Below are 26,503 nucleotides of genomic sequence, written 5' to 3'. Positions count from 1 at the left end.
AGGCTACCGACCGTTGGTCCGTGAGGAGAGTGAATCTCCTGCCGGCCAGGTAATGCCTCCAATGTCGCACAGCTTCCACTATGGCTTGGGCTTCCTTTTCCACTGAGGAGTGGCAGATTTCTGAAGCGTGGAGGGTTCGGGAGAAAAAGGCCACGGGTCTGCCCGCTTGGTTAAGGGTGGCCGCTAGAGCTACCTCGGAAGTGTCGCTCTCGACCTGGAAGGGGAGGGACTCGTCGATGGCGCGCATCGTGGCCTTTGCGATATCCGCTTTGATGCGGCTGAAGGCCTGGCAAGCCTCTGTCGACAGAGGGAAGGTAGTGGTCTGTATTAGGGGGCGGGCCTTGTCTGCGTACTGGGGGACCCACTGGGCGTAGTATGAAAAGAACCCCAGGCAGCGTTTTAGGGCTTTTGAGCAGTGCGGGAGGGGAAATTCCATGAGGGCGCGCATACGTTCTGGGTCGGGGCCTATTATCCCATTGCGCACTACGTAGCCCAGGATGGCTAGCCGGTTTGTGCTAAAAACGCACTTGTCCTCGTTGTACGTGAGGTTCAAGGCTTTAGCGGTCTGGAGGAATTTTTGGAGGTTGGCGTCGTGGTCCTGCTGATCGTGGCCGCAGATGGTTACATTGTCGAGATACGGGAACGTGGCCCGTAACCCGTGTTGATCAACCATTCGGTCCACCTCTCGTTGGAAGACCGAGACCCCGTTTGTGACGCCAAATGGGACCCTTAGGAAATGGTATAATCGCCCGTCTGCCTCGAAGGCTGTGTACTTGCGGTCACTTGGGCGGATGGGGAGCTGATGGTAGTCGGACTTGAGGTCCACGGTGGAGAAGACCTTATATTGGGCAATCCGATTGACCATGTCGGATATGCGGGGGAGAGGGTACGCATCTAATTGTGTGTACCTGTTGATGGTCTGGCTATAGTCTATGACCATCCTTTGCTTCTCCCCTGTCTTTACTACTACCACCTGTGCTCTCCAGGGACTATTGCTGGCCTGGATTATGCCTTCCTTTAGTAGCCGCTGGACTTCGGACCGAATGAAGGTCCGGTCCTGGGCGCTGTACCGTCTGCTCCTAGTGGCGACGGGTTTGCAATCCGGGGTGAGGTTTGCAAACAAGGATGGGGGTTGCACCTTGAGGGTTGCAAAGCCGCAGATAGTGAGTGGGGGTATTGGGCCGCCGAATTTGAAGGTTAGGCTCTGTAGATTGCACTGGAAGTCTAATCCCAGTAATGTGGGGGCGCAGAGTTGGGGAAGGGCGTAGAGCCTGTAGTTTTTGAACTCCCTCCCTTGCACCGTTAGGGTAACTATGCAGAAGCCTTTGATCTGTACGGAGTGGGATCCTGCAGCTAGGGAAATCTTTTGTGCGCTGGGATGGATGGTCAAAGAACAGCGTCTTACCGTGTCGGGGTGGATAAAGCTCTCCGTGCTCCCGGAGACGACCAGGCATGGTGTCTCGTGCCCGTTTATCTGCACCGTTGTCGTCGTCGTCTGGAGCGTCCGGGGCCATGCTTGGTCCAGCGTCATTGAAGCCAGACGTGGTTGTAATGGTTGAGCGTCTTCTTCGAACCCCGTGGAGCCGTCGACACTGGGGTCCGTTGTTGCCGTCCAAGATAGCGTCGGGGGTGAACAAGATGGCTGCCCCCATACATGGCACATGGCTGGGGGGTCACAAGATGGCGGCGGGGGTGGACAAAATGGCCGCCCCCATGCGTCGCACAGGTCTGGGGTGGTCCAAGATGGCGGCGTCCTTCTTCCCCTCGTGGTGGCTGGGACCTAAAATGGCGGCGCCTGCGGGTCGCACATGGGGCGCTGGGGGGGTTGGGGAGCGTTAGGAACGCGTGGGGCTCCCTCCTCTCTGGGGACAGCGGTGGCCGGGACCCAAATTAGTAGCGCCGGCGGGTCATACGTGGGGCGCGGGGGGGGGGGGGGGGGTTTGGGGAGCGTTAGAGACGCGCAGAACTCCCTCTTCTCTGGGGAGAGCGGTGGTCGGGACCCAAAGTGGTAGCGCCGGCGGGTCAGACATGGGGCGCGGGGGGGGGGGGGGGGGGGTTGGGGAGCGTAAACGGCGTGCAGGGCTCCCTGTTCTCCCGGGACAGCGGCGACCTCGCGGGACCGGCACACAGCCGCGAAATGGCCCTTTTCCCCGCAGCTCTTACAGATCGCTGTGCGGGCCGGGCAGCGCTGCCAGGGGTGTTTCGCTTGGCCGCAGAAATAGCAGCGGGCTCCCCCGGAGCGGCTTGGCGTTTGAACCGCGCAAGCCTGTGGGGTGTCCGGGGGGGGGGGGGGTGGGTTTGTCGCGACGGGTGCGTACGGAGCCCAATGGGCTGCCGCGCGGTCGGGGCCGTAGGCGCGGTTATTTCGCGCGGCCACGTCTAGGGAGGTTGCTAGGGCCCGTGCCTCTGAGAGTCCTAGCGACTCTTTTTCTAGAAGTCTTTGGCGGATTTGGGAGGAGTTCATACCTGCCACAAAAGCATCGCGCATTAACATGTCTGTGTGTTCGTTTGCGTTCACCGGCGGGCAGCTGCAGGCCCGTCCCAAAATTAGTAGCGCGGCGTAGAATTCATCTATCGATTCTCTGGGACTTTGCCGTCTCGTTGCGAGTTGATAGCGAGCGTAGATCTGGTTTACTGGGCGAACATAGAGACTTTTTAGTGCTGCGAACGCTGTCTGGAAATCCTCTGCGTCTTCGATGAGGGAGAAAATCTCCGTGCTTAACCTCGAGTGCAGGACCTGTAGTTTTTGGTCTTCTGTGACCCGGCCGGTGGCCGTTCTGAGGTAGGCCTCGAAACAAGTCTGCCAGTGCTTGAAAGCTGCTGCTGCGTTCACTGCGTGGGGGCTGATCCTCAGGCATTCCGGGATGATCCTGAGCTCCATAGTCCTTTAGTCACGCTTAATAAATTGTAGCGCACAAAGACTCCGAGAGACGAATAGAGTGAAGTCGATGAGGCTTTATTAAGCGTGACTGTTCCCCCGCAGTTCAGTAGTAGACTGCCTGCGGGGGAGAACTCCTGGTACTTATACTCCGCCTTCAGGGCGGAGCTAGAGGTCAACGTCCAACCAGGACCCGGGATCTGTCAGCCAATGACATCACGGCTTCACAGTCCCACATGACCCCTAATGCATACTACCACAAGGGCACCCTGGAATTCCCCCACGACTCAGTCTATACTCCCTCCATCTCTCATATAATGCAGTCTCCTTTCTGATTGAATATTCATTGGACAACCAAACTTCGAGGATCACCTGCAACTAAACTGCAAATAGTATTGTCAATGCGGAGAGAAACATTGGATTCATGTTTAACCAATAAACTCTTCAACCCATCCAGCTTTAGATTCTCTCTAGTCCTTCACATGGTTCACAAGTTCAGCTGAGGGTTCAATCCTCTCAGAGTTAGTTGACTTTTATATAAACCATTCTTTACCTCCTCATCAGAGTTTTCGTAATCACAGCCCTTATCTCCATGTGATAATACAGACTGAAACAATTTGTGCTTTCTAGAACTCAATTGTTTCTCTTTACTTGCAGAATTAGAGGATAGCACGTTATTGGAGCCATGAACTTTCTGGTTGTTGTTAAGATACGGTGGCAGAACCACTTTGTGATTCTTCATCCACCTAGATGGGCTTTAGAGTGGTTTCACAGGTCGGCGCAACATCGAGGGCCGAAGGGCCTGTACTGCGCTGTAATGTTCTATGTTTTATGTTCCCCTTAATTTTTAAAAAGGAATTGTTTATTCATTAGTTCACCTCCTTTGCAGTTTGCTTCTTTTACCTTGAAGAGGCACTGTGCACTTTTAAAAGAATATGGGTTAACCATTTGCTTGGTGTCACTTCATAGTCCTTACTGGCCTCGTCCTGACTAACTGATGCCATGCTTTGTATACTTTCCTTCAAAGCAGGCATGCGCTGTGAAATATTTGCACCTCATGTGAATGGCAAGAGGTTGTAGCAAATTACCTTTGGAAAAGTCCAAGTCTCTTTCTTCTTCTAATTTGCTGTCTTCTTTCCTAGCTTTGGAAGAATTTCTTGCCATTTGATCAAGATTAGTTAGTGACGGGACTATTCGGTAACAGCTGTTTATCATGACTTCATAATCAGAATCAAAATTGGACTCAGAACTCGCATCTGACTCTTCAAAACTGCCAATACAATTAGATTTGGACTCCTCTTTCTTCTGGTAACCTTTGGTCTTAGATTTCTCAGAATCTGGGTTTCTACTAAATTTTATCTTCGGCTTATCTCTGAGGAATCATTCTCGTTGAGATAATTTCATCAGTATCAACCAAATCAGATTCACTACCATCGTCACTTGATATGTGATCAATTTTAACATGTATTTCTTTGAGTCACTGACTGCCCAATGAGTTTTCCTAATTCCTCCATGCCCTACTGATGGCATCTCATGTGCTAACTGCTGTACTTCCCACGGACTCTCTGTAATCATGGGTGAAGGTACAACCTTCACTCCCGCCAAATAATTTCCAAAAAGTAAGTTTACTCCATCCATTGGGAAGTCCTTAACTACTCCGACAGCTACTGCATCCGACACTAAATTGCACTCTAATATAAGCAAGATGGCACCGGAGTGTGGCGACTCTCTGTGCACCCTCCCCCACAGATCCGCTTCCTACATATCTTATAACCGTACTAATCTTCTGAAACTTATTTCTAACACTATTATCTCCAACCATGTTCTCTTATGTTTACTCACAGGTCTGTAGGACCTTCGAATTCCATGGACCAACCTATATGACCCAACCCTACCCAACCTGGCAGGACTTGATTAGCGAACCAACCATGACCTGAAGCGGGAGAGGCCCGACCCCAACCTCGCCTGGCACTCCAGCCGGCATCTAGAGTCCCGACCCGGCTCCCGACGTGCCCGGCCCCGCCTCCAACCACTCGACCCGGCCCGATCCGGAGAGTCCCGCCCAGCGCCCTGACTCACCAGAAGAAGAGGCAGGAAATCGACCAAAGCCTAGTTGGAGTGCCCGACTCGACCACGTGACCCGGCTCGACCCAGGAAGACTTTACCAGCATCTCAAATGCATCATAATCACACCCAAAGCAGAGAAGACCCCAAGCAAGAACCCAAACACACTGGAAGACCCGACCTCGCAGAACCCCGAGGCCCGACTGGATCGTGAACATGCCTTCCCAGTGACCCTGAAATTGCAATCAGAGACCAGGACCCCTCCAGACGTAACCACATAGCTTCCACATGGTCAGACATCTCTCAACGGATTCTGGGACCACCCAGAAGCATCCGCTGCCTAGGAAACGAGGGAAAGATACCGGTCTGCAGGTGAAACTAAAACAACACGGTTTCAAGTCTCCTCCCCCCAGCATACTCATAGCAAACATCTGAGCAATCAAAAACAAGCTGGACGAGTTTAATGCTAAATTTACCTCTCAGAGGTAAGTGAGAGACTGCTGTGTGCTCAGTTTCACAGAGACATGGTTCACTACTGCCTCACCGGACTGTGACATACAACCCAAGGGTTTCTCAATTCACTGGATGGACCACACGGCGTCCTCAGGCAAAACGAAGGGTGGAGGGGTTTTCCTCCTCATCAGCTCCTCCTGGTGCGGACATGGCAACCCTGGCGAACTAATCCTCCCTGGACCTGAAATACTTGACTGTGAAGTTCCGCCCATTCTTCTGCCATCATCACAGCGATCTACATTCCACCACAGGTGGAACTGAAAAAGGCGCTTGATGAATCGGACACGACTATAAACAACCTGGATACGGAATGCCAGGAGGCCTTGTAATCATGGCCGGGGACTTCAACAATGCCAAACTCAAGAGTCTCCTGCCAAAATTCTACCAACACATCTCCTGTCCCACTAGGGGCCCTACCATTCTTGGCCACTGCTACACAACCATCAAGAGCACCTACTGCTCCATCCCCCAACTGTATTTCAGAAAATCAGACCACAAGATGGTGTTCCTTCTCCCAGCATACAAGCAGAAACTTAAACGGGAGGATCCGGTTAAGAAGGTAGTGTAATGCTGGTCCGAGGCAAAGGAAGAGCTCCTACATGACTGCTTGGAGTCAGTGGACTACTCCATATTCAAGAACTCGCTGGCTAATCTAGACGAGTGTGCCGCTACCATCATAGACTTCATCAGTAAGTGCACTGAGGACTGCGTGCCAAAGAAGATAATACGTGTGTTCCCAAACAGTAAACCATGTTCACATTGGATGTTCCAGGGTGCAGGTAATGCTGCTGGCAGAGGGTGCCGCAGGGCACGGTGGGGCTGTTGCCCCTTGGTGCTGTAGGGCGCAGGTATGGCTGCTCACACAGGATGCTGCAGTGCTGTTCCCACTGGGTGCTGCAGGGTGTGGGTAATGCTGCTTGCAAAGTGTGCTACAGGATACATACAGGGCTGTTCCCACTGTTTTCTGCAGGAAGCAGTTGTGTAGTAGTACTGTCACTGGACAAGTAATCCAGAGAGCAAGAGTATTGCTCTCTGACGGGTTCGGATCCCACCACAGCAGATGGTGAAATTTGAATTTGATAAACACAAGAATCTGGAATGAAAAGTCTAATGATGACGAGGAAACCATCGTCGATTGTCATGAAAATCCATCTGGTTCGCTAATGACCTTTAGGGAAGAAAATCTGTCGTCCTTACCTGGTCTGCCATATATCTGACACCAGATCTACAGCAATGTTGTTGACTCTTAAATGCCCTCAGGGATGGGGAAGAAATACTGTCCCAGCCAGCAATGCGCACATCCCATGAACTAATTTTTAAAAAACACAGGTCGCTGCAGGATCCAGGCAGGGCTGTTCACACTGGGAGCTGTAGGGTGCAGGTAGTGTTGTTCACTCTGGGTGTTGCAGACCACAGGGAGAGCTATTCAAACTGGGTGCTGCAGGGTGCAGACAAGGCTGTGTGCGCACTAGAATCGGCAGAGACATGAATGTGAAGGAAAGGTGAAGGAAATGGGGGAGGGGTGGGGGAGGGCAGGCAGACAGGTGACTAGGAGGAGGGGGGAGGAGGTTTAGGAATAATGGAAGGATGGGGAATGGCAGAAGGGGGATCAGGGGAGATGATAGAGGGTGAGCATACTGGAACTCAACATGGAAAGAGCATGTAGATTCAGGAGGGGACGGGCAGGCTTGGTGGGTTGAATGAGTATGGCATGAGCGGGAAGGGGTGGACGCAGACTCTAGTCCGGGGAATTAGAGTGTTGTTAGGGTTCCACAAGAGGACTGTCCCCCTTTGAAATGAAATGAAATGAAAATCGCTTATTGTCACAAGTAGGCTTCAAATGAAGTCACTGTGAAAAGCCCCTAGTCGCCACATTCCGGCGCCTGATCGGGGAGGCTGGTACGGGAATTGAACCGTGCTGCTGGCCTGCCTTGGTCTGCTTTAAAAGCCAGCGATTCAGCTCAGTGAGCTAAACCCGTGCCTGATGCCATTATGAGTGAGAGAGTTTGGAGTGAGGGTTGACTTATCCTAGCGGAGTGGATTAGATCAGTTGTCCTCTTCCTACATTACAGGACATTTCCTTTCTGGGTCCCAATGGAAGAGATCTCTGCTGTGACCTCCTTGCAGGCCAGTGACGTTAGGTTGGTGGACTTCCTGGTTTCATCCCCTGGGAAGAGGACATTGATGTTTGCGAACCATGTTGTGAAGAACCACTAGAGAGTGGCGGATGGCCTTTGGGTGCATGGCTTCTTTATCCTGGGGGCCATCTCAAGAAATCCAGATCCCACAGCTAGGCTGCAGAATGAATGTGTTTGGCTGATGTTCAAATATGACGTCAGCACCAAACCACCAGGTGATGACAGGGTGGATTAATCAGTGCCTGCCCTGCCATGCGATTTGATGAGTAGCTCACCGATGCACAATTAATAAGTTTCCAGGCATGTAATTGGGCACGAGAACCCACCACACCGCCCAATGGAAAATACACCACTTATCCAGCCTGCCACCACACTTAGCATCCAGAATGGAAAATTCTTCCTGTGGATTTTAAGAAGGGAGTGAAGTGGTGAGATTTAGGGAAAGAACTCCAAAGCTTGGAACCTCAGTAGCTGAAGGCATGACCACCAATGGTAGAACAATTAAAATAAGAATGTGCAAGAGGTTATATTTAGAAGAGTGCAAAGATCTCAGATGGTTGTAGGACTAGAGATTACAAAGATAGGCAGGGGTGAAGCTATGGAGGCACTTGAAAATAAAGCTAAGAATTAATGCAGTGTAGGAGTAGATGGTTATTATTGTAGGAGTAGATGGTATATATACAACTGCTGTGGTCAGCAGCAGATGTTGTGGAACTAAGTGTGGTAGTATGTATTAGGGGTCATGTGGGACTGGAAGCCCTAATGTCATTGGCTGACAGATCCCGGGTCCTGGTTGGCCGTTGACCTCTAGCTCCGCCCTGAAGGCGGAGTATAAGAAGCCGGAGTCCTCCCCCGCAGGCCATTCGACTATCGAGCTGCGGGGGAACAGACACGCTTAATAAAGCCTCATCGACTTCACTCTATTCGTCTCACGGAGTCTTTGTGCGCTACAATTTATTAAGCGTGCCTAAAAAGGACTATGGAGCTCAGGATCATCCCGGAATGCCTGAGGATCAGCCCCCACGCAGTGAACGCGGCAGCAGCCTTCAAGCACTGGCAGACTTGTTTCGAGGCCCACCTCAGAACGGCCACCGGCCGGGTCACAGAAGACCAAAAACTACAGGTCCTGCACTCGAGGGTGAGCACGGAGATTTTCTCCCTCATCGAAGACGCGGAGGATTTCCAGACGGCATTCGCAGCACTAAAAGTCTCTATGTCCGCCCAGTTAACCAAATCTACGCTCGCTACCAGCTCGCGACGAGACGGCAAGGTCCCGGAGAATCGATGGACGAATTCTACGCCGCGCTGCTGATTTTGGGACGAGCCTGCAGCTGCCCTTCGGTGAACGCAAATGAACACACGGACATGTTAATGCGCGATGCTTTTGTGGCAGGTATGAATTCCTCCCAAATCCGCCAAAGACTTCTAGAAAGAGAGTCGCTAGGACTCTCAGAGGCCCGGGCCCTAGCAGCCTCCCTAGACGTGGCCGCGCGTAATACCCGCGCCTACGGCCCTGACCGCGCGGCAGCCCATTGGGCTCCGTACGTACCCGTCGCGACAAACCCCCCCCCCCCCCCCCCCCCGCAGGCTTGCGCGGTCCTAACGCCAAGTCGCACCGGGGGCGCCCGCTGCTATTTCTGCGGCCAGGCGAAACACCCCCGGCAGCGCTGCCCGGCCCGCGCAGCAATCTGCAAGAGCTGCGGGAAAAAGGGCCATTTCACGTTTGTGTGCCGGTCCCGCGAGGTCGCCGCTGTCCCGGGAGAACAGGAAGCCCTGCAAGCCGTTTACGCTCCCCAACCCACCCAGCGCCCCATGTACGACTCGCAGGCGCAGGCGCTCTGGGTCCCGACCACCGCGGTCCCGGGAGAACAGGGAGCCCTGCACGCCGCTTACACCCCCCAAACCCCCCCCCCCCCCCCCATGTCTGACCCGCCGGCGCTACCAACTTGGGTCCCGACCACCGCTGTCCCCAGAGATGAGGGAGCCCCGCGCAGTCCTAACGCTCCCCAACCCCCCCAGCGCCCCATGTGCGACCCACAGACGCCGCCATTTTGGGTCCCGGCCACCACGAGGGGAGGAAGGGCGCCGCCATCTTGGACCACTGCAGACCTGTACGACGCGTGGGGGCGGCCATTTTGTCCACCCCCGCCGCCATCTTGTGACCTCCCAGCCATGTGCGATGTATGGGGGCAGCCATTTTGTTCATCCCCGACGCCATCTTGGACGGCAACAACGGACCCCACTCCACTACTACAACCACGTCTCGCTTCAATTACGCTCGATCAAGCTCGGCCCCGGACACTCCAGACGACGACGACAACGGTGCTAATAAACGGCCACGAGACACCATGCCTAGTCGACTCCGGGAGCACGGAGAGCTTTATCCACCCCGACACGGTAAGACGCTGTTCCTTGATCACCTATCCTAGCGCACAAAAGATTTCCCTAGCTGCAGGATCCCACTCCGTACAGATCCAAGGTTTCTGCATAGTTACCCTAACGGTGCAGGGGAGGGAGTTCAAAAACTACAAACTAAACGTCCTTCCCCAACTCTGCGCCCCCACTTTACTGGGATTAGATTTCCTGTGCAATCTACTGAGCCTTACGTTCAAATTCGGCGGCCCAATACCCCCACTCACTATCTGCGGCCTCGCAACCCTCAAGGTGCAACCCCCGTCCTTGTTTGCGAACCTCACCCCGGATTGCAAACCCGTCGCCACTAGGAGCAGACGGTACAGCGCCCAGGACCGGACCTTCATTCGGTCCGAAGTCCAGCGGCTACTAAAGGAAGGCATAATCCAGGCCAGCAATAGTCCCTGGAGAGCACAGGTGGTAGTAGTGAAGACAGGGGAGAAACAAAGGATGGTCATAGACTATAGCCAGACCATCAACAGGTACACACAACTAGATGCGTACCCTCTCCCCCGCATATCCGATATGGTCAATCGGATTCCCCAATATAAAGTCTTCTCCACCGTGGACCTCAAGTCCGCCTACCATCAGCTCCCCATCCGCCCAAGTGACCGCAAGTACACAGCCTTCGAGGCAGACGGGCGATTATACCATTTCCTAAGGGTCCCATTTGGTGTCACAAGCGGGGTCTCGGTCTTCCAACGGGAGATGGACCGAATGGTTGATCAACATGGATTGCGGGCCACGTTCCCGTATCTCGACAATGTAACCATCTGCGGCCACGACCAGCAGGACCACGACGCCAACCTCCAAAAATTCCTCCAGACCGCCAAAGCCTTGAACCTCACGTACAACGAGGACAAGTGCGTTTTTAGCACCAACCGGCTAGCCATTCTGGGCTACCTAGTGCGCAATGGGATAATAGGCCCCGACCCCGAACGTATACGCGCCCTCATGGAATTTCCCCTCCCGCACTGCCCAAAAGCCCTGAAACGCTGCCTGGGGTGTTTTTCATACTACGCCCAGTGGGTCCCCCAGTACGCAGACAAGGCCCGCCCCCTAATACAGACCACGACCTTCCCTCTGTCGACAGAGGCTTGCCAGGCCTTCAGCCGCATCAAAGCGGATATCGCAAAGGCCACGATGCGCGCCATCGACGAGTCCCTCCCCTTCCAGGTCGAGAGCGACGCCTCCGACGTAGCTCTAGCGGCCACCCTTAACCAAGCGGGCAGACCCGTGGCCTTTTTCTCCCGGACCCTCCACGCCTCAGAAATCCGCCACTCCTCAGTGGAAAGGGAAGCCCAAGCCATAGTGGAAACTGTGCGACATTGGAGGCATTACCTGGCCGGCAGGAGATTCACTCTCCTCACCGACCAACGGTCGGTAGCCTTCATGTTTGATAATGCACTGCGAGGCAAAATCAAAAACGACAAGATCTTAAGGTGGAGGATCGAGCTCTACGAGATTTTGTATCGTCCCAGAAAGCTGAACGAGCCGTCCGATGCCCTATCCCGCGGCACGCGCCAACGCACAAATTAACCGCCTCCAAACCCTCCACGAGGACCTCTGCCACCCGGGGGTCACTCGGTTCTACCACTTTATCAAGTCCCGCAATCTCCCATACTCCTTAGAGGAGGTCCGTACAGTCACAAGGGACTGCCACATCTGCGCGGAATGCAAACCGCATTTTTTCAGGCCGGATGGTGCGCACCTGATTAAGGCTTCCCGCCCCTTTGAACGCCTTAGTCTCGATTTCAAAGGGCCCCTCCCCTCCACCGACCGCAACACATACTTTCTTAATGTGGCGGACGAATACTCCCGCTTCCCATTCGCCATTCCCTGATCTGACATGACCGCGGCCACAGTCATTAAAGCCCTGAACACCATCTTCACACTGTTCGGTTGCCCCGCATACATCCACAGCGACAGGGGGTCCTCCTTCATGAGCGACGAGCTGCGCCAGTTCCTGCTCAGCAACGGTATAGCCTCGAGCAGGACGACCAGCTACAACCCCCGGGGGAACGGGCAAGTAGAGAGGGAGAACGGCACGGTCTGGAAGACCGTCCTACTGGCCCTACGGTCCAGGGACCTCCCAGTTTCACGGTGGCAGGAGGTCCTCCCGGACGCTCTCCACTCCATCCGGTCGCTATTATGTACGAGCACTAATCAAACGCTTCATGAGCGTCTCCTTGTCTTCCCTAGGAGGTCCTCCTCTGGATCGTCGCTGCCGACCTGGCTGGCGGCCCCAGGACCCATCTTGCTCCGAAAGCATGTGCGGGCACACAAGGCGGACCCGTTGGTCGAAAGGGTTCACCTCCTCCACGCGAACCCGCAGTACGCTTACGTGGAGTACCCCGACGGCCGACAGGACACGGTCTCCCTGAGGGATCTGGCGCCCGCCAGCAACACACACCCCCCCCGACACCATTCGCCCAACCCCCCCCCGCCTTCCTGCCACCGCCACACCCCGCGACCGCCCCCTTCCCAGGAGGATCGGTTCCCCTCCCCTCAGGCCCGACCAAAAATAAAGCTCAAGCTGAAACCGTAAGGCTCCCGGAGACGACAACACCGGTACAAGCACCACCACCACCACCGGGGCCGAGGCGATCGACACGGACGACCAGACCGCCCGACCGACTCGTGGCGTCGATCTAAATCAATATAATGACTTTTCACAAGAACATTTTGCTTTTCTCCCGATACCTTCTGTAAATAGTTGAAACAGGACAAAATTGTACAATACTGTATTGCCACGTGAATGTTTTCCTCCCAGGACCAGCCCTGTAAACCCGTACCACCATACGAAGCATCACCCCGCCGGGTTCATTTTTGACAAGGGGTGAATGTGGTAGTATGTATTAGGGGTCATGTGGGACTGGAAGCCCTAATGTCATTGGCTGACAGATCCCGGGTCCTGGTTGGACGTTGACCTCTAGCTCCGCCCTGAAGGCGGAGTATAAGAAGCCGGAGTCCTCCCCCGCAGGCCATTCTACTATCGAGCTGCGGGGGAACAGACACGCTTAATAAAGCCTCATCGACTTCACTCTATTCGTCTCACGGAGTCTTTGTGCGCTACACTAAGTTAAAGTATACGTGAAAAACAACACAAGTTCAGTTACTCAGCAACTGACATCACAGAAAGCACAATAGATTGTATGTCATGAAGACATAAACCCAATCAGTGGGGGTAACGTCCCACTGCGGCATATTGCAACCAATCTTGTGTAAGGAACTGACACTCTCACAGCCATGACTCTGAAAGGAGTTATAAAAGTTGTGAAAGTTGTCAGCATTGAAGAGAAAGATGTGATATCAGCATGTAATGTTGAAGACTGAATAAAGTTTTGTACAATCATACCACAACTCTGGCTCAAGTCTCGTGAGTATAACAGTAGGTGTGTGAGCACAGGGATCATGGGTGAAATATACTTGGTAGGAGCTGAGATATGGGCAGCAGACTTTTGGATGAGTTTAGGCTTATGGAGGCTGCAAGATGGAAGGCTCACCATGAGAATATTGGAATAGTCAAATCTAGAAGTGACAAAAGCATGGATGAGGATTTCAGGTTTAGGTGAACTGAGGTGGGGTGGAGGGCAAGATTACAGAAATGTAAATAGGCATTCCTTAGGATGGAGATGTTCAGGGTTGGATGTTAGCTCAGGGTCAAATCGGTTGACAAGATTCCGAACAGTCTGGATCAGCCTCTGACAGTGGCCAAGGTGATGTATAGAGTAGGTGAGAGGGTACAGAGTTGGAACAGGGACTGAGACAATGGGCAGAGTTCTCTCTACCTGCCCATGGTGGATGGATGTTGAGAATCCGGCATGAGCCAAAAATTCAAAAACACGGCGGCATAAAATTACGTTGCAATTCTCCTGATGGCAGTTAATGATATGTCGGTCTTCTCACTGGCAAGTGGGGGGCATGCTATTTACATTCGGTTGCATCTCATGAATGCTCATTAAAACAATTGCCTGCCGGTGTCCCATCAGGCCTTCCAATCTTGCATCACGCCAGTGTGAAATCATATTGGCATCAAAACTGATTGCTAAAGAGTGGATTGCACAAGTCGACCCTCAGTTCACCAGAGACATCAAGGTGAGCACAACAAAGTTTTTCTGCCATAGTGCTGTGTTTCTCATGATGTAATGTTCACCGCTCTACTGTGACAGACTGGTTCCTGCCCTCCATCTATAATCCAAGCTGGCCTTCATGGACAGCAAGGTGCTGCGAGACCCATGGACCCACCTGTGTCTCCGTCTCGGTTCAGGACTGCCCTGGGGGTTGAGAACTACAGGGGTCTCCTTCCCCACCATGGTGCCACACACCAGTGTCTATCTGAACAGCACTGTGCAGTGGACTCATGCAGCCACCGCAACAAAGGCGTATAGAGGACGATAGAGCAAGGGCTCATAATGTCAAGCACAGGGGCTTACAATGTCAGGCACACGGGGCAAGGAGGTGGATGAAGGTGAAGTGGAAGGTAGCAGATAGACGAAGGAGAGGGAAGCTGAACCCAACAAACGGGCATGAAAAGCTCACAAACAAGGGGGTGAAAGGGACCTTTTAAATAATTCATTTTTGGGATGTGGGTGTCGCTGGGTAGGCTAGCATTTATTGCCCATCCCTTTTCCTTGAAACACAGTACGAAGTCTTACAACACCAGGTTAAAGTCCAACAGGTTTGTTTCGATGTCACTAGCTTTCGGAGCGCTGCTCCTTCCTCAGGTGAATGAAGAGGTCTGTTCCAGAAACACATATATAGACAAATTCAAAGATGCCAAACAATGCTTGGAATGCGAGCATTAGCAGGTGATTAAATCTTTACAGATGCAGAGATGGGGTAACCCCAGGTTAAAGAGGTGTGAATTGTCTCAAGCCAGGACAGTTAGGGTGGAAGCTGGAGAAGTGGAGCATCATGAGGTTATCCGTGGGTTTGCGGTAAAGCGAAGTGCTGAGGTGACCGTCCTTGATGGAGACGAGTGTGTCCAAGAATGCAACTGATTTTGGAGAGTAGTCCATGGTGAGTCTGATGGTTGGGTGGAACTTATTAATGTCATCGTGTAGTCGTTTCAGTGATTCTTCGCCGTGGGTCCAAAGGAAAAAAATTTCATCGATGTATCTGGTGTATAACATTGGTTGAAGGTCCTGTGCGGTGAGTAGGTCCTGTTCAAACTTGTGCATGAAGATGTTGGCGTATTGGGGTGCGAATTTGGTCCCCATGGCTGTTCCGTGCGTCTGGATGAAGAACTTGTTGTCGAAGGTGAAGACGTTGTGATCCAGAATGAAGCGGATGAGTTGCAGAATTGCGTCTGGAGATTAGCAGTTGTCGGTGTTGAGTACTGAGGCTGTTGCAGCAATGCCGTCGTCATGGGGGATGCTGGTGTGGAGTGCCGAGACGTCCATTGTGACGAGGAATGTTCCTGGTTCAACTGGTCCATGGGTGCTGAGTTTCTGTAGGAAGTCCGTCGTGTCGCGACAGAAGCTGGGTGTACCTTGTACGATGGGTTTCAAGATGCCCTCGATGTAGCCAGAGAGGTTCTCACACAGGGTCCCATTGCCTGAAACGATTGGGCGGCCTGGTGTGTTGGCCTTATGTATTTTTGGGAGGCAGTAGAGATCTCCAATGCGGGGAGTACGTGGGATGAGAGCACGTAGGGTGCTCTGAAGATCTGGATCCAAGGTCTTGATCAGTCTGTTAAGTTGGCGGATGTGTTCCTTGGTCGGATCTGCGGGTAACTGTCTGTAGTGTTCTTGGTTGTTCAGTTGTCGGTATACTTCTTTGCAGTAGTCCGTTCTGTTCAGTACGACTTTGCCCCCCCTTTGTCTGCTGGTTTGATGACGATGCTGTGGTTGGTCTTGAGAGCGCGGATGGCATTGCGTTGTGCTTGGGTGACGTTCGGGGTTGTCTTGTGAACGCGACTGATGAATCTGGCATTGACGCGACTCCTGACGGCTTGAGCATACATGTCGAGTCTAAGGCAGCGGCCTTCCGGAGGGGTCCAATTCGACTCTTTCCTCTTCGGTTGCCGCACCGCAGATCTCTCGGTCTGCTGTTCTGGTTCATTGGTAGTCTGCTTGGGTTCGCTGTTGGCCTCTTGGGGTCTGTGGAAGAATTCCCGGAGCCTCATTCGCCTGATGAATTCCTCCGTGTCTGCCGCGAGACTGATGGGGTCCATTTTGGTGGTGGTGCAGAAATTAAGCCCTCTGCTGAGGACTTCGATTTCGTCTGGTTGAAGGGTGTAGTCTGACAAGTTGACAATAGATTTCCCTGTATTGTTTTCTACTGTGACACCGGGGGTGGCTTGGTTGCTGCCGGTGGTGATGCCATGTTTCTCAAGCTTTCTGTTCTTGGTATGCATATAGGTGGCATAGTATTGTTGTCTCATCTGTTTGGCGGTGTTCCGCAGCTGATCTGCTGCGTCCTGAGCGCAAGTTGAGAATATGGCCTCTATCTTGGTTTCCAGGTTGCGTCGTCTGCTGTAGAGCTGGCGGACGAGGTGGTTGAGGAGTGTGAGAGAGGTGCGACGGCAGAGTCTCTCAGCGAAGTCTGTGTTGTAGGTCGACTTGAGTGGGTTTGTGATCTGTAGCCCTTTCGGGATCTTGTCTGCTTTCTTGCATCTTTGTAGAAACTTAATGTCAGTGTCTATATGCGCGATCTTCCTGGAGATCTTTTCCTTGAAAAGGTGTTAGTGAGCTGCCTTCTTGAACCGCCTCAGTCCCCGAGGTGTAGGTACACCCACAACGTGGTAGTAGATTCCAGGAACCTGACCACATTATTTCCTGAAAGGAGATGTATGAAGGCACTAGAGGGCCTGCCAGGAGAGTCAGAGGATAACTCACCTTTGCATAATTAATGAGGTTCCAAGCACAGAATGTGGCGTGAGATCCCACCATTTTGGTCAGGACAGGCGCCACCTGAGTTGCCCGCCACACAGTCTCAAAATCAGATAATTCCATCCCACCGCCCAATAGCTTCAGTTTTCTGAATAGTTAATTGGAGGAAATTTATGCTCATCCAATACAGATAGCGGACAAATGGTATAATAAATCAGAAGCAGTGGAGGGTGTTAAAGCAAATCTGCATGCCTCTATAGAATTGGGCATGCCTCTACTGTCCTTGCTCAAGATGACACTTTAACAAACTGCTGCCGTCCATGCTGAGATGGTGCAGACCTTCCAGATCTAAAGCTGCCCAAGGATTTCCTCCATATTCAGCAGGCTTCTATGAGCCAAGCTGCAGCCACTGGGATAGCACTCTGTAGGGGAGATGACAGTGCAGCGATAATGTCACTGGACTAGTAATCCAGAGGACTAGGCCAATGCTGTGGGGACACAGATTCAAATCTTATCAAGGCAACTGGGGCATTTTAAATTAATTTAATAAATCTAGAATTGAAAGCTAATTTCAGTAATGGTGATGATGAAACTATCATTGATGTTGTTAAAACCCATTTGGTTTACTATTGCGCTTTAAGGAAGGAAATCTGCTGTTTTTACCTGGTTTGCCTACACATGACTCCAGACCCACAGCAAAATGCTCAAATCTTAACTGCCTTCTGAAATGGCCTCACAAACTACCCAGTTCAAGGGCAACTAGGTATGGGCAAGAAATTCTTGCCTTGCCAATGACACCCACATTCCATGAATCCATAGAATCCCTACAGTGCAGAAGGAGGTGATTTAGCCCAGCGAGACTGCACCTACTCTCTGAAAGAGTATCCTTCCTAGGCCCACTCCTCATAACCCCATCTAACCTGCACTTTGGACTGTGAGAGGAAAATGGAGCACCCGACGGAAGCCCATAGAGACACAGGAGAACGTGCAAACTCCACAGAGACAGTCACTCAAGGCCAGAATTGTACCCGGGTCCTTCGCAGTGAGGCAGCAGTACTAACCACTTGAGCCACTGTATGAAAAAGGAGCACTGAGATAGGCAAAGGCTCATGAAGACAGACATGAAGGGAATATTGAATATGTATGGTTTCATTGATAAATTTGCTTTGGAGTGCTTATAATTTTTGTACTTTCTTTGCCTTTTATTTTGCATTGAAGCCTGGAGGATGATGTGATGGTCAATGACAGAGGGAAGGTAAGGAGTATGGGAATTGGATTAGATTGGATTGTCACGTGTGCCAAGGGACAGTGAAATGTATTTTTCTGTGTACAGCTCAAACAGATCATTTAGTACTTGAAAAGAAAATATGTAATAGGGCAACACAAGGTACACAATGTAAATACATAGACACCGGCATCGGGTGAAGCATACAGAGACCATTCATGGCTGCTGAAGCACGGGCCATTGTCACTCATGACAGTGAGTGGGATACCATTGCCTGGAGAATGTCTCCTTACAGGCCTTGATGATGGTCCGAGATGTGAGGTCTGAGAGCTTCACGACTTCAGGGTAATTGGAAAAGTAATCAATGATTAACACATAATCACGACCATTAGTATGAAAGAGGTCGTTGCCAGCCTTGGACCATGGAGAGGTTTCGATTTCATGCTGCCGAAGTGTCTCCTTACTCTGCGCTGGCTGGAAGCGTTGACAGGTCGCACAGTTAAGGACCATGTTCGCGATGTCCTGGCTGAACACGGGCCAGTAGACAGCCTGCCTGGCTCTGCGCCTGCACTTTTCCACATCCAGGTGGCCCTCATGGATTTGACGGAGCACCAAGCTCTGGAGACTGTGTGGACTACAATCCGGTCCAGTTTGAGGAGGATACCATCAACCACCGTCAGGTCATCCTTTACATTGAAAAATTGAGGGCACTGCCCTTTTTGCCAGCCATTGGCTAGGTGGTGCATAATATGCTGCAAGAGGGGGTCCTTGGCTATCTCCTCACGAATACGAATCACCTTCTCATCAGATGCCGGGAGGGTGCTAGCACACAGCTGCACCTGTGACTCAATTTGTCGGATGACGTTCAGTGGTTCACTCGGCATGTGATGGAGCGGGACAGTGTATCGGCAATGATGAGCTCCTTGCCAGGCGTGTAGACCAGGTCAAAGTCGTACCTTCGGAGTTTGAGGAGGATGCGCTGCAACCGAGGCGTCATGTCATTAAGGTCCTTGTGGATCATGTGGACCAGGGCCCTGTGATCTGTCTCGACTGTGAATGTTGGCAGGCCGTAGACATAGTCGTGAAACTTGAGAATGCCAGTGAGAAGGCCCAGGCATTCCTTCTCGATTTAAGCATACCTTTGTTTGGTGGGCGTCATTGCCCTTGATGCGTAGGCAACCGGTGCCCAGGATGAAGTGTCATTGCGTTGCAGCAGGACCGCACCGATGCCATCCTGGCTTGCATCTGTCGAGATTTTCGTTTCCCTGTCTGGGTCGAAAAATGCCAAACGGGTGCAGTGGTGAGCTTGGCTTTCAGCTCCAACCACTCTGCCTGATGGGCCGCCTTCCACTCGAAGGCAGTGGACTTCTTCACTAGGTTCCGTCGGGTCATGGTGTGTGAGGCCATGTTTGAGATGAACTTGCCCAGAAAATTAACCATGCCCAGGAAGCGCAATACTACCTTCTTGTCTTCCGGGACCTTCATGGCTGCAATGGCCTTGACCTTGTCTGTGTCGGGGCACATGCCCTGCTGAGACATCTGGTCTCCTAGGAACTTGAGTGTCGACATGCCAAAACAACATTTGGCCCTGTTCACCTTCAGGCCATTGGCGTGGACACGGCGGAATACCTGCTGGAGACGGGAAACATGCTCCTCAGGGGTCGTGGACCATATGATGACGTCATCCACGTACACACGAACCTCTTCGATGCCCTCCATCATCTGCTCCATGATGCGATAAAATATCTCCGTTGCCGAGACGATGCCGACCGGCATACGGTTATAGCAGTACCTGCCAAACGGTGTGTTGAAGGTGCAGAGCCTTCTGCTGGGCTCATCCAGCTGGATTTGCCAGAATCCATGTGACGTATCAAACTTCATGAAAAACCGTGCATGTGCTATCTCACTGGTGAGTTCCTCCTGCTTCGGGATGGGGTAGTGTTCACGCATTATATTCTGGTTCAGATCCTTGGGATCAATGCAGATGCGCAGGTCTCCAGAGGTTTTTTTTTACCACCACCATCGAGCTGACCCAGTCAGTCTGTTCGGTTACCCTGGAAATGATCCCCTGCTGCTGCAGCTCCTTGAGCTGTTCCTTCAGGCACTCCTTTGGCAGAGCCGGGACACGGCGTGGTGCATGGACCAGTGGCTTGGCATCAGGTCGCAGTAAGATCCGGTACCGATATGGCAAAGTGCCCATCCCGTCAAACACATCTGGATACTGAACGAGAATGTCGTCAATGCCAGCTTGAAGATCCATGTTGGGGGATGTCGTTGAATAAACCCGCTGCACTAGGTTCAGCTTTTTGCAGGCATGCGCGCCCAGTAGGGTTGCCCTGTCCGGCTTGACAATTTCAAACCTTAACCGTGCATGGGTACTCCGGTTGGAGACGAGTAGATGGCAGGACCCGAGTGCCGTGATGGCGTTACCGTTATAGTCCAGGAACTGGCAGGCTGTTGGAAGGACCTTGGGGGGCTTCGTGATGCGTTTGAAGTCTGCCTGTGAGAGGAGGTTGGCAGAAGCACCTGTGTCCAGCTTGAACTGGATGGAGCAGCGGTTAACCTGCATCACCGCACGCCATTCGTCCTCTGAATCCACAGCGAGGATGGACTGAATGCGAGATGAGTTAGGTGTAGCATGTTCACGTGTGGTAATGATGCCCACTCGGTAGGCGGACTCCAGGCACTCGTCCACTGAATCCGTTGTTCTGCCAGGATCAGAATCCTGTAATTGTCGTTGCACATTCTGGACGCGCTGTTGTCGGAATTGGGAGCGCTGGCCTCTGACTGGTGGTGCAGACCTGCAGAAGGCTGCATAGTGTCCAGGCTTCCCGCAGTTTAAACATCGCCTGCCTCTTGCAGGGCAGTGTCCCTTTAAGTGGGCATTGCCACAGTTCGGGCACGTAATGACGTCGTCACACATGCGCAGTGTGGATGTCGGCCGCCTCGTTATCCCGTTCGCATCGTGCATGCGTGGGGCTCCCAAAAAAGCACGCGAAATGGCCGCTTTCATCAATGCTGAGGCGCTGCATCCAGGAGATGGCCTGCACACTCACTGCCTCGTGGGAGGCAAGTTTCTCATTTTCAGCCGATTTCTATTGGGAATACCGGTTTTTTGCGTGTTCATGCACTGTACATGTTTCAATCGCGACTGGCAGAATCATACGCTTGATTTTTAAGAGCTGCTCTCTCAGAGGATCAGAGTGAACTCCAAACACGATTTGGTCTCTAATCATGGAGTCAGCAATATCAGAGTGAACTCCAAACACGATTTGGTCTCTGATCATGGAGTCAGCAATATCACCAAAGTTGCAGGACAGCGCTAGCAGGCGGAGGCTAGTTAAGAAGGCATTGAAAGATTAATCTTTACCTTGAAGACGTTGTTTGAATATGTAGCGCTCGAAGATTTCATTGGTGTCCACTTCACAGTGTCTATCAAACTTGTCCAGGATGGTCTCCTGGCCTTCGATGAAATTAAACGAGTTGAAGAGTTTGATGGCTTGATCACCAGCTGTTGAGAGGAGAAGCGCGATCTTTCTGGCATCAGACGCACCCTCGAGGTCTGAGGCTGCGATGTACAGCAGAAACTTTTCCTTGAATGTCCGTCAGTTGGCATTGAGATTGCCAGAGGTCCTGAGCTGGTGAGGAGCCTGAATCTTCTCCATGGTGCCAGGATACATTTGCTGGTCGTCACGGAACAGACGGAGGTAAGCCACCTTAAATTAGTAGTCTCCTGGTATCATGTCGTGTTAGGTACACTGGTAAAACACTGGCTGCAACTGGATGCAGCATAGACCAAAAAGATACTCCAGACCTTGAAGTTAGTTCAATCAGGTTTATTAATCTAATAGCACAGTCAGCACAGTTCTCTGTGAGTTCGACTCTCTGCTAACTTAAGTGTGGTTACTCTGTCTGACTGAACCAGACTAGCTCTTAGCCACGTGGTTGGGGGGGGGGGGGGGGGGGGGGGAGATTGTAACAACACCCTTGACTGACTCTCTAGATGTTCATCAGTGGAAAGAGGTGGAGTGTGACTGCATTGTGTCTTTTATAGTCAGATCCCACCCCTGAGTGTCCTGCCTGCTTATTGGTCATGTCCTGTTCTCTGTGTCCATTAGCTGCTTGTCTGTATATCATTATGTGTGTGTCTGCATATCATGACAGATGGGAGGTGGGTTTGTGTGATGGACTGGGCAGTGTACATGACTCTCTGAAATTTCTTGCCACCTTGGGCCAAGCAGTTGCCATACCAGGCTGTGATGTAGCCAGATAAGGTGCTTTCTATGGTGCACCTGTAAAAGTTGCTAAGTCAGTGTGGACATGCCGAACTTCCTTAGTTTCCTGAGGATGTCTCGGCGCTGTTGTGCTTTCTTGGTGGTAGCGTCGATGTGGGTGGACCAGGACAGATTTTCCGTGATGTGCACACATAGGAATTTGAGGCTGTCAACCATCTCCACCTCGGTCCCATTGATTCAGACAGGGGTGTACAGTACTTTGCTCCCTGAAGTCAATGGCCAATTCTTTAGTTTTGCTGGCATTGAGAGAGAGATTGCCGTTACACACTCCACTAGGTTCTCTATCTCCCACCCGAATTCTGACTCAACATTGTTCGAGATCCGGCCCACTACAGTCGTGTCATGAGCAAACTTGTAGGTGGAGTTGGAGCCAAATTTTGCCATGCAGTCATGTGTGTATAGGGAGTACAATAGTGGGCTAAGTACGCAGCCTTGTGGGGCCCCGGTATAGAGGACCATCATGGAGGAGGTGTTGTTGTTTATTCTTACTGGTTGTGATCTATGGGCCAGAAAGTGGAGAATCCAGTTGCAGAGTGAATTGCTGAAATCATCTGAAAATACATCAAATTCCAGCTGTATGCTGACATCTATTTCTACTCCACCTTTCTTGACCCCTCCACTGTCTCTGGTTGTCAGAACCCAGTACTGGCTGATCAGAAATTCTTGCAACTAAATATTCGGAAGACCAGCCATTGCCTTTTGATTTCTGCCACAAACTCCATTCCCTAGCTCCCTCTCGCTTGGGATTTAGGCTAAACCAGACTGTGTGCAACCTTGATGCTGAACTTCTGACTATATATCTGTTTCATCATTAAGATTGCCTTCTTCCAGCTCTGTAACAAAGCTTGATGTCACTCCTGCCTAAGCTCATCTATTGCTGAAACCCTCATCCATGATTTGTTACCTACCGAAATCACTTTTTCCAACACATTCCTGGCCAGCCTCCATAAAGAACAAAGAACAATACAGCACAGGAACAGGCCCTTCGGCCCTCCAAGCCTGCACCGATCATGACACCAACCTTTGCCAAAGCCCTCAGCACTTCCTTGTGCCGTATCCCTCTATACGGCATTTGCACAAATGACTTACCACCCTCTGCGTAAAAGGTCTGCCTCACACATCTCCTCCAAAGTTTGTCCCACGGACCATAAACCTATGCCCCCCGATGACTGACCCCTCCACCCTGGGAAAGAGTGTCTGCCCATCTACTCTATCCATGCCCCTCATCATCTTGTAGACCTCTTTCAGGTCACCCCTCAACCTCCGTCTTTCTAATGAAAACAGTCAGAGTCTATTCAGCCTCTCAACATAGCTAACACCCTTCAGACCAGACAACATCCTGGTAAACCTCCTCTGCACCCTCCACTTCCTTCTGGTAGTGTGGCAACCACAATTGTACGTAATATTCCAAGTGCGGCATTACTAAGGTTCTACTCAACTGTAGCATGACTTGCCAGTCAACTGTACCATGACTCGATGCCCTGTCCAATGAAGGCAAGCATTCCTTGTGCTTTCTTGACTACCTTGTCCACTTGTGTTGCCACCTTCAAAGATCTGTGGACCTGCACACCCAGATCTCTCGGACTTTCTATATTCCTAAGAGTTTTACCATTTACGGTATATTCCCCCTCTATGTGAGACCTACCAAAATGCATTACCTCACATTTGTCTGCATTAAACTCCATTTGCCATTTCTCTGCCCAAGTCTCCAACCTATCTATGTCCTGCTGTATCTCCTGACAATCCTCAACACTATCTGCCACTCCACCAACCTTGGTGTCATCCGCGAACTTACTAATCAGACGGGTACATTTCCCTCCAAATCGTTTATGTATACCACAGAGGCCCAAGCAACGATCCCTGTGGAACACCGCTAGTCACAATCTTCCATTCAGAAAAACATCCTTCTACTGCTACCCTTTGCCTTCTGTGACCAAGCCAGTTCTGTATCCATCTTACCACCTCACCTCTGATCCTGTGCGATTTCACCTTTCATATGGTTTAGCTCAGTGGGCTAGACAGCTGGTTTGTGATGCAGAACAAGGCTAGCAGCGCAGGTTCAATTCCCGTACCAGCTTACCCGAACACGTGCCTGAATGTGGCAACTAGGGGCTTTTCACAGTAACTTCATACTTGTGACAATCAACGGTTGTTATTATTACGGACCCTGTCAAAGGCTTTATTGAAGTCCATGTAAACAACATCCACTGCCCTCCGCTCATCAATCATCTTTGTCACCTCCTCAAAAAACCTAATCAAGTTAGTGAGGCTCGACCTCCCCTTCACAAAACCATGCTGTCTATCGCTTATGAGTCCATGTGTTTCCAAATGGGTATAAATCCTGTCCCTGAGAATTCTCTCCAATAATTTACCTACTACCAATGTTAGACTCACCGGCCTATAATTTCCAGGATTATCTCTGCTAGCTTTCTTAAACAGTCGTACATTAGCTATTCTTCAGTCCTCTGAGATCTGAGCTGTAGCCAATGAGGATACAAAGATGTCAGTCAAGGCCCCAGTAATTTCCTCCTTTGCTTCCCTCAGTATTCTGGGATAAATCCCATCTGGCCCAGGAGACCTATCGACCTTAATATATTTTAAAAGACCCAATACCTCCCCCTTTTCGATGTTAACATGATCCAGACTGTCCACATACCCTACACAAGAATCAACTTCCACAAAGTCCCTTTCTTTCCTCTGGCTCAACACATAAGGACAGTGGGGGAATCTAAGTGGTCCAATCCTTTCCCTGGCCACCCTCTTGCTTTTTACATATGAATAAAAAGCTTTGGGATTCATCTTAATCCTACTTGCCAAGGACTTTTCATGACCCCTCCTAATTTCCCGCTTCAGTACCTTCCTACTTTCTTTATACTCAAGGGTTTTGACTGTTCCCACTCTTCTAGACCATACAAAAGACTCCTTTTTCATTTTGACGAGTTAAACTCATCCAAACTCTGCTGCCCAGATCCACATGCACACCAAATTCAGTTCACCTAACAGTCCTGTCGTTGCTAACCAACATTGACTCTTTGTTGTCAAATAAAGGCCTTTATTTTAAAATTCTCAGCTTTGGTTTCAAATTCTACAATCCATTGCCTCGCCCCTCCCCACCTCTGTAACCTTCTCAAGTCTTGTAAACTTCTAATACATCTGTATTCCTCCAATTCTGTTGTGTATCTCAATTTTAATTCCCCCACCATTGGCAGCTGGGCCGTTAGTTACCTAAATGCTGGGATTTCCACCTTTAAGATGCTGCCTAAAACTGACCTCTCTGACCAAGTTTTTGCTCAGCCTCTCACATATCTCCTTATGCAGCTCGGTATCAAAAATTGTTTGATACCACCTGTGAAGAGGCTTGATACGTTTTATTACATTAAAGGCACTTATGTATTTCTTTCCACATAAGAAAAGCATTGACAGATGGTGACTTTGTATTGGTTTTAAATAAAGCACTTAATTTCAGAAATGATACTATTAAATAATTGTCTTATCTGTTTTCCATCAAATATAAATTATGCAGTGCGTTCTAAAAGTAGAGAATTCCTTCCAGACTGCATACTATATTGCAAAACTGCTAATTGTCCTATACTGCAACAGAGCCTGATTTAAGTGCTTTCATAGTACCTACTAGCTATTTCTGTTGTCATAAGATGGCAAAAAATTCAAAACACACAGAACACTAGCTTTTGATGTTAGTTGGATGCGTATGGCACAGACACAATGTAGAAATGTAATAGAACATGTTCTGACTTGAAGGTAACTTGAGTAAATAAGACAGACCTGATTAGGGAGTCTCTAACAAGATTCTGCTTACCTTTCCCAGCATGTTGGTAGCTGCCTTTGTAACTCCCTCCGCACGATATATACATTCTGTCAGAAGTCTTTGACAAAGGTCTTATTGCTGGAGTCTCTTTCTACCTGTCCATTTGATTCTTTTATCTATTTGTCTGGGATTGTACATGCCCATCTGCATTCCAAACAAACAGACAGAATTGAGTACTAGTAAAATGTCATTGTGCATAATGTGCATAATTCATTTTATTTTCTGCACACTTAAAATGTAGAGACATTCTGTAATAAACAATTTTCTGTTCATTTAGAGTTTGGGAAATGCAAACACTCAATTTGTTTACTTCTCA

At 50.8% G+C, this 26,503-nt stretch overlaps 1 long non-coding RNA gene across 1 annotated transcript in view; it reads right to left on the bottom strand.

Moving 5' to 3' along the window:
* The window catches only part of LOC140429361 (uncharacterized), a 75,543-nt gene that overhangs the window by 41,579 nt on the left and 7,461 nt on the right, over window positions 1-26,503 (bottom strand). The window contains exon 2 of the long non-coding RNA XR_011949055.1: window positions 26,179-26,331. This is a non-coding gene — a long non-coding RNA (uncharacterized lncRNA). The remainder of the gene's footprint in view (window positions 1-26,178; window positions 26,332-26,503) is intronic.

The sequence above is a fragment of the Scyliorhinus torazame genome, chromosome 9, assembly GCF_047496885.1.
Source record: "Scyliorhinus torazame isolate Kashiwa2021f chromosome 9, sScyTor2.1, whole genome shotgun sequence".
In the NCBI taxonomy this organism is placed as follows: Eukaryota; Metazoa; Chordata; class Chondrichthyes; order Carcharhiniformes; family Scyliorhinidae; genus Scyliorhinus; species Scyliorhinus torazame.
Note: the sequence above shows the minus strand (reverse complement) of the source record. Positions and strands in the feature narration are given on the sequence as shown.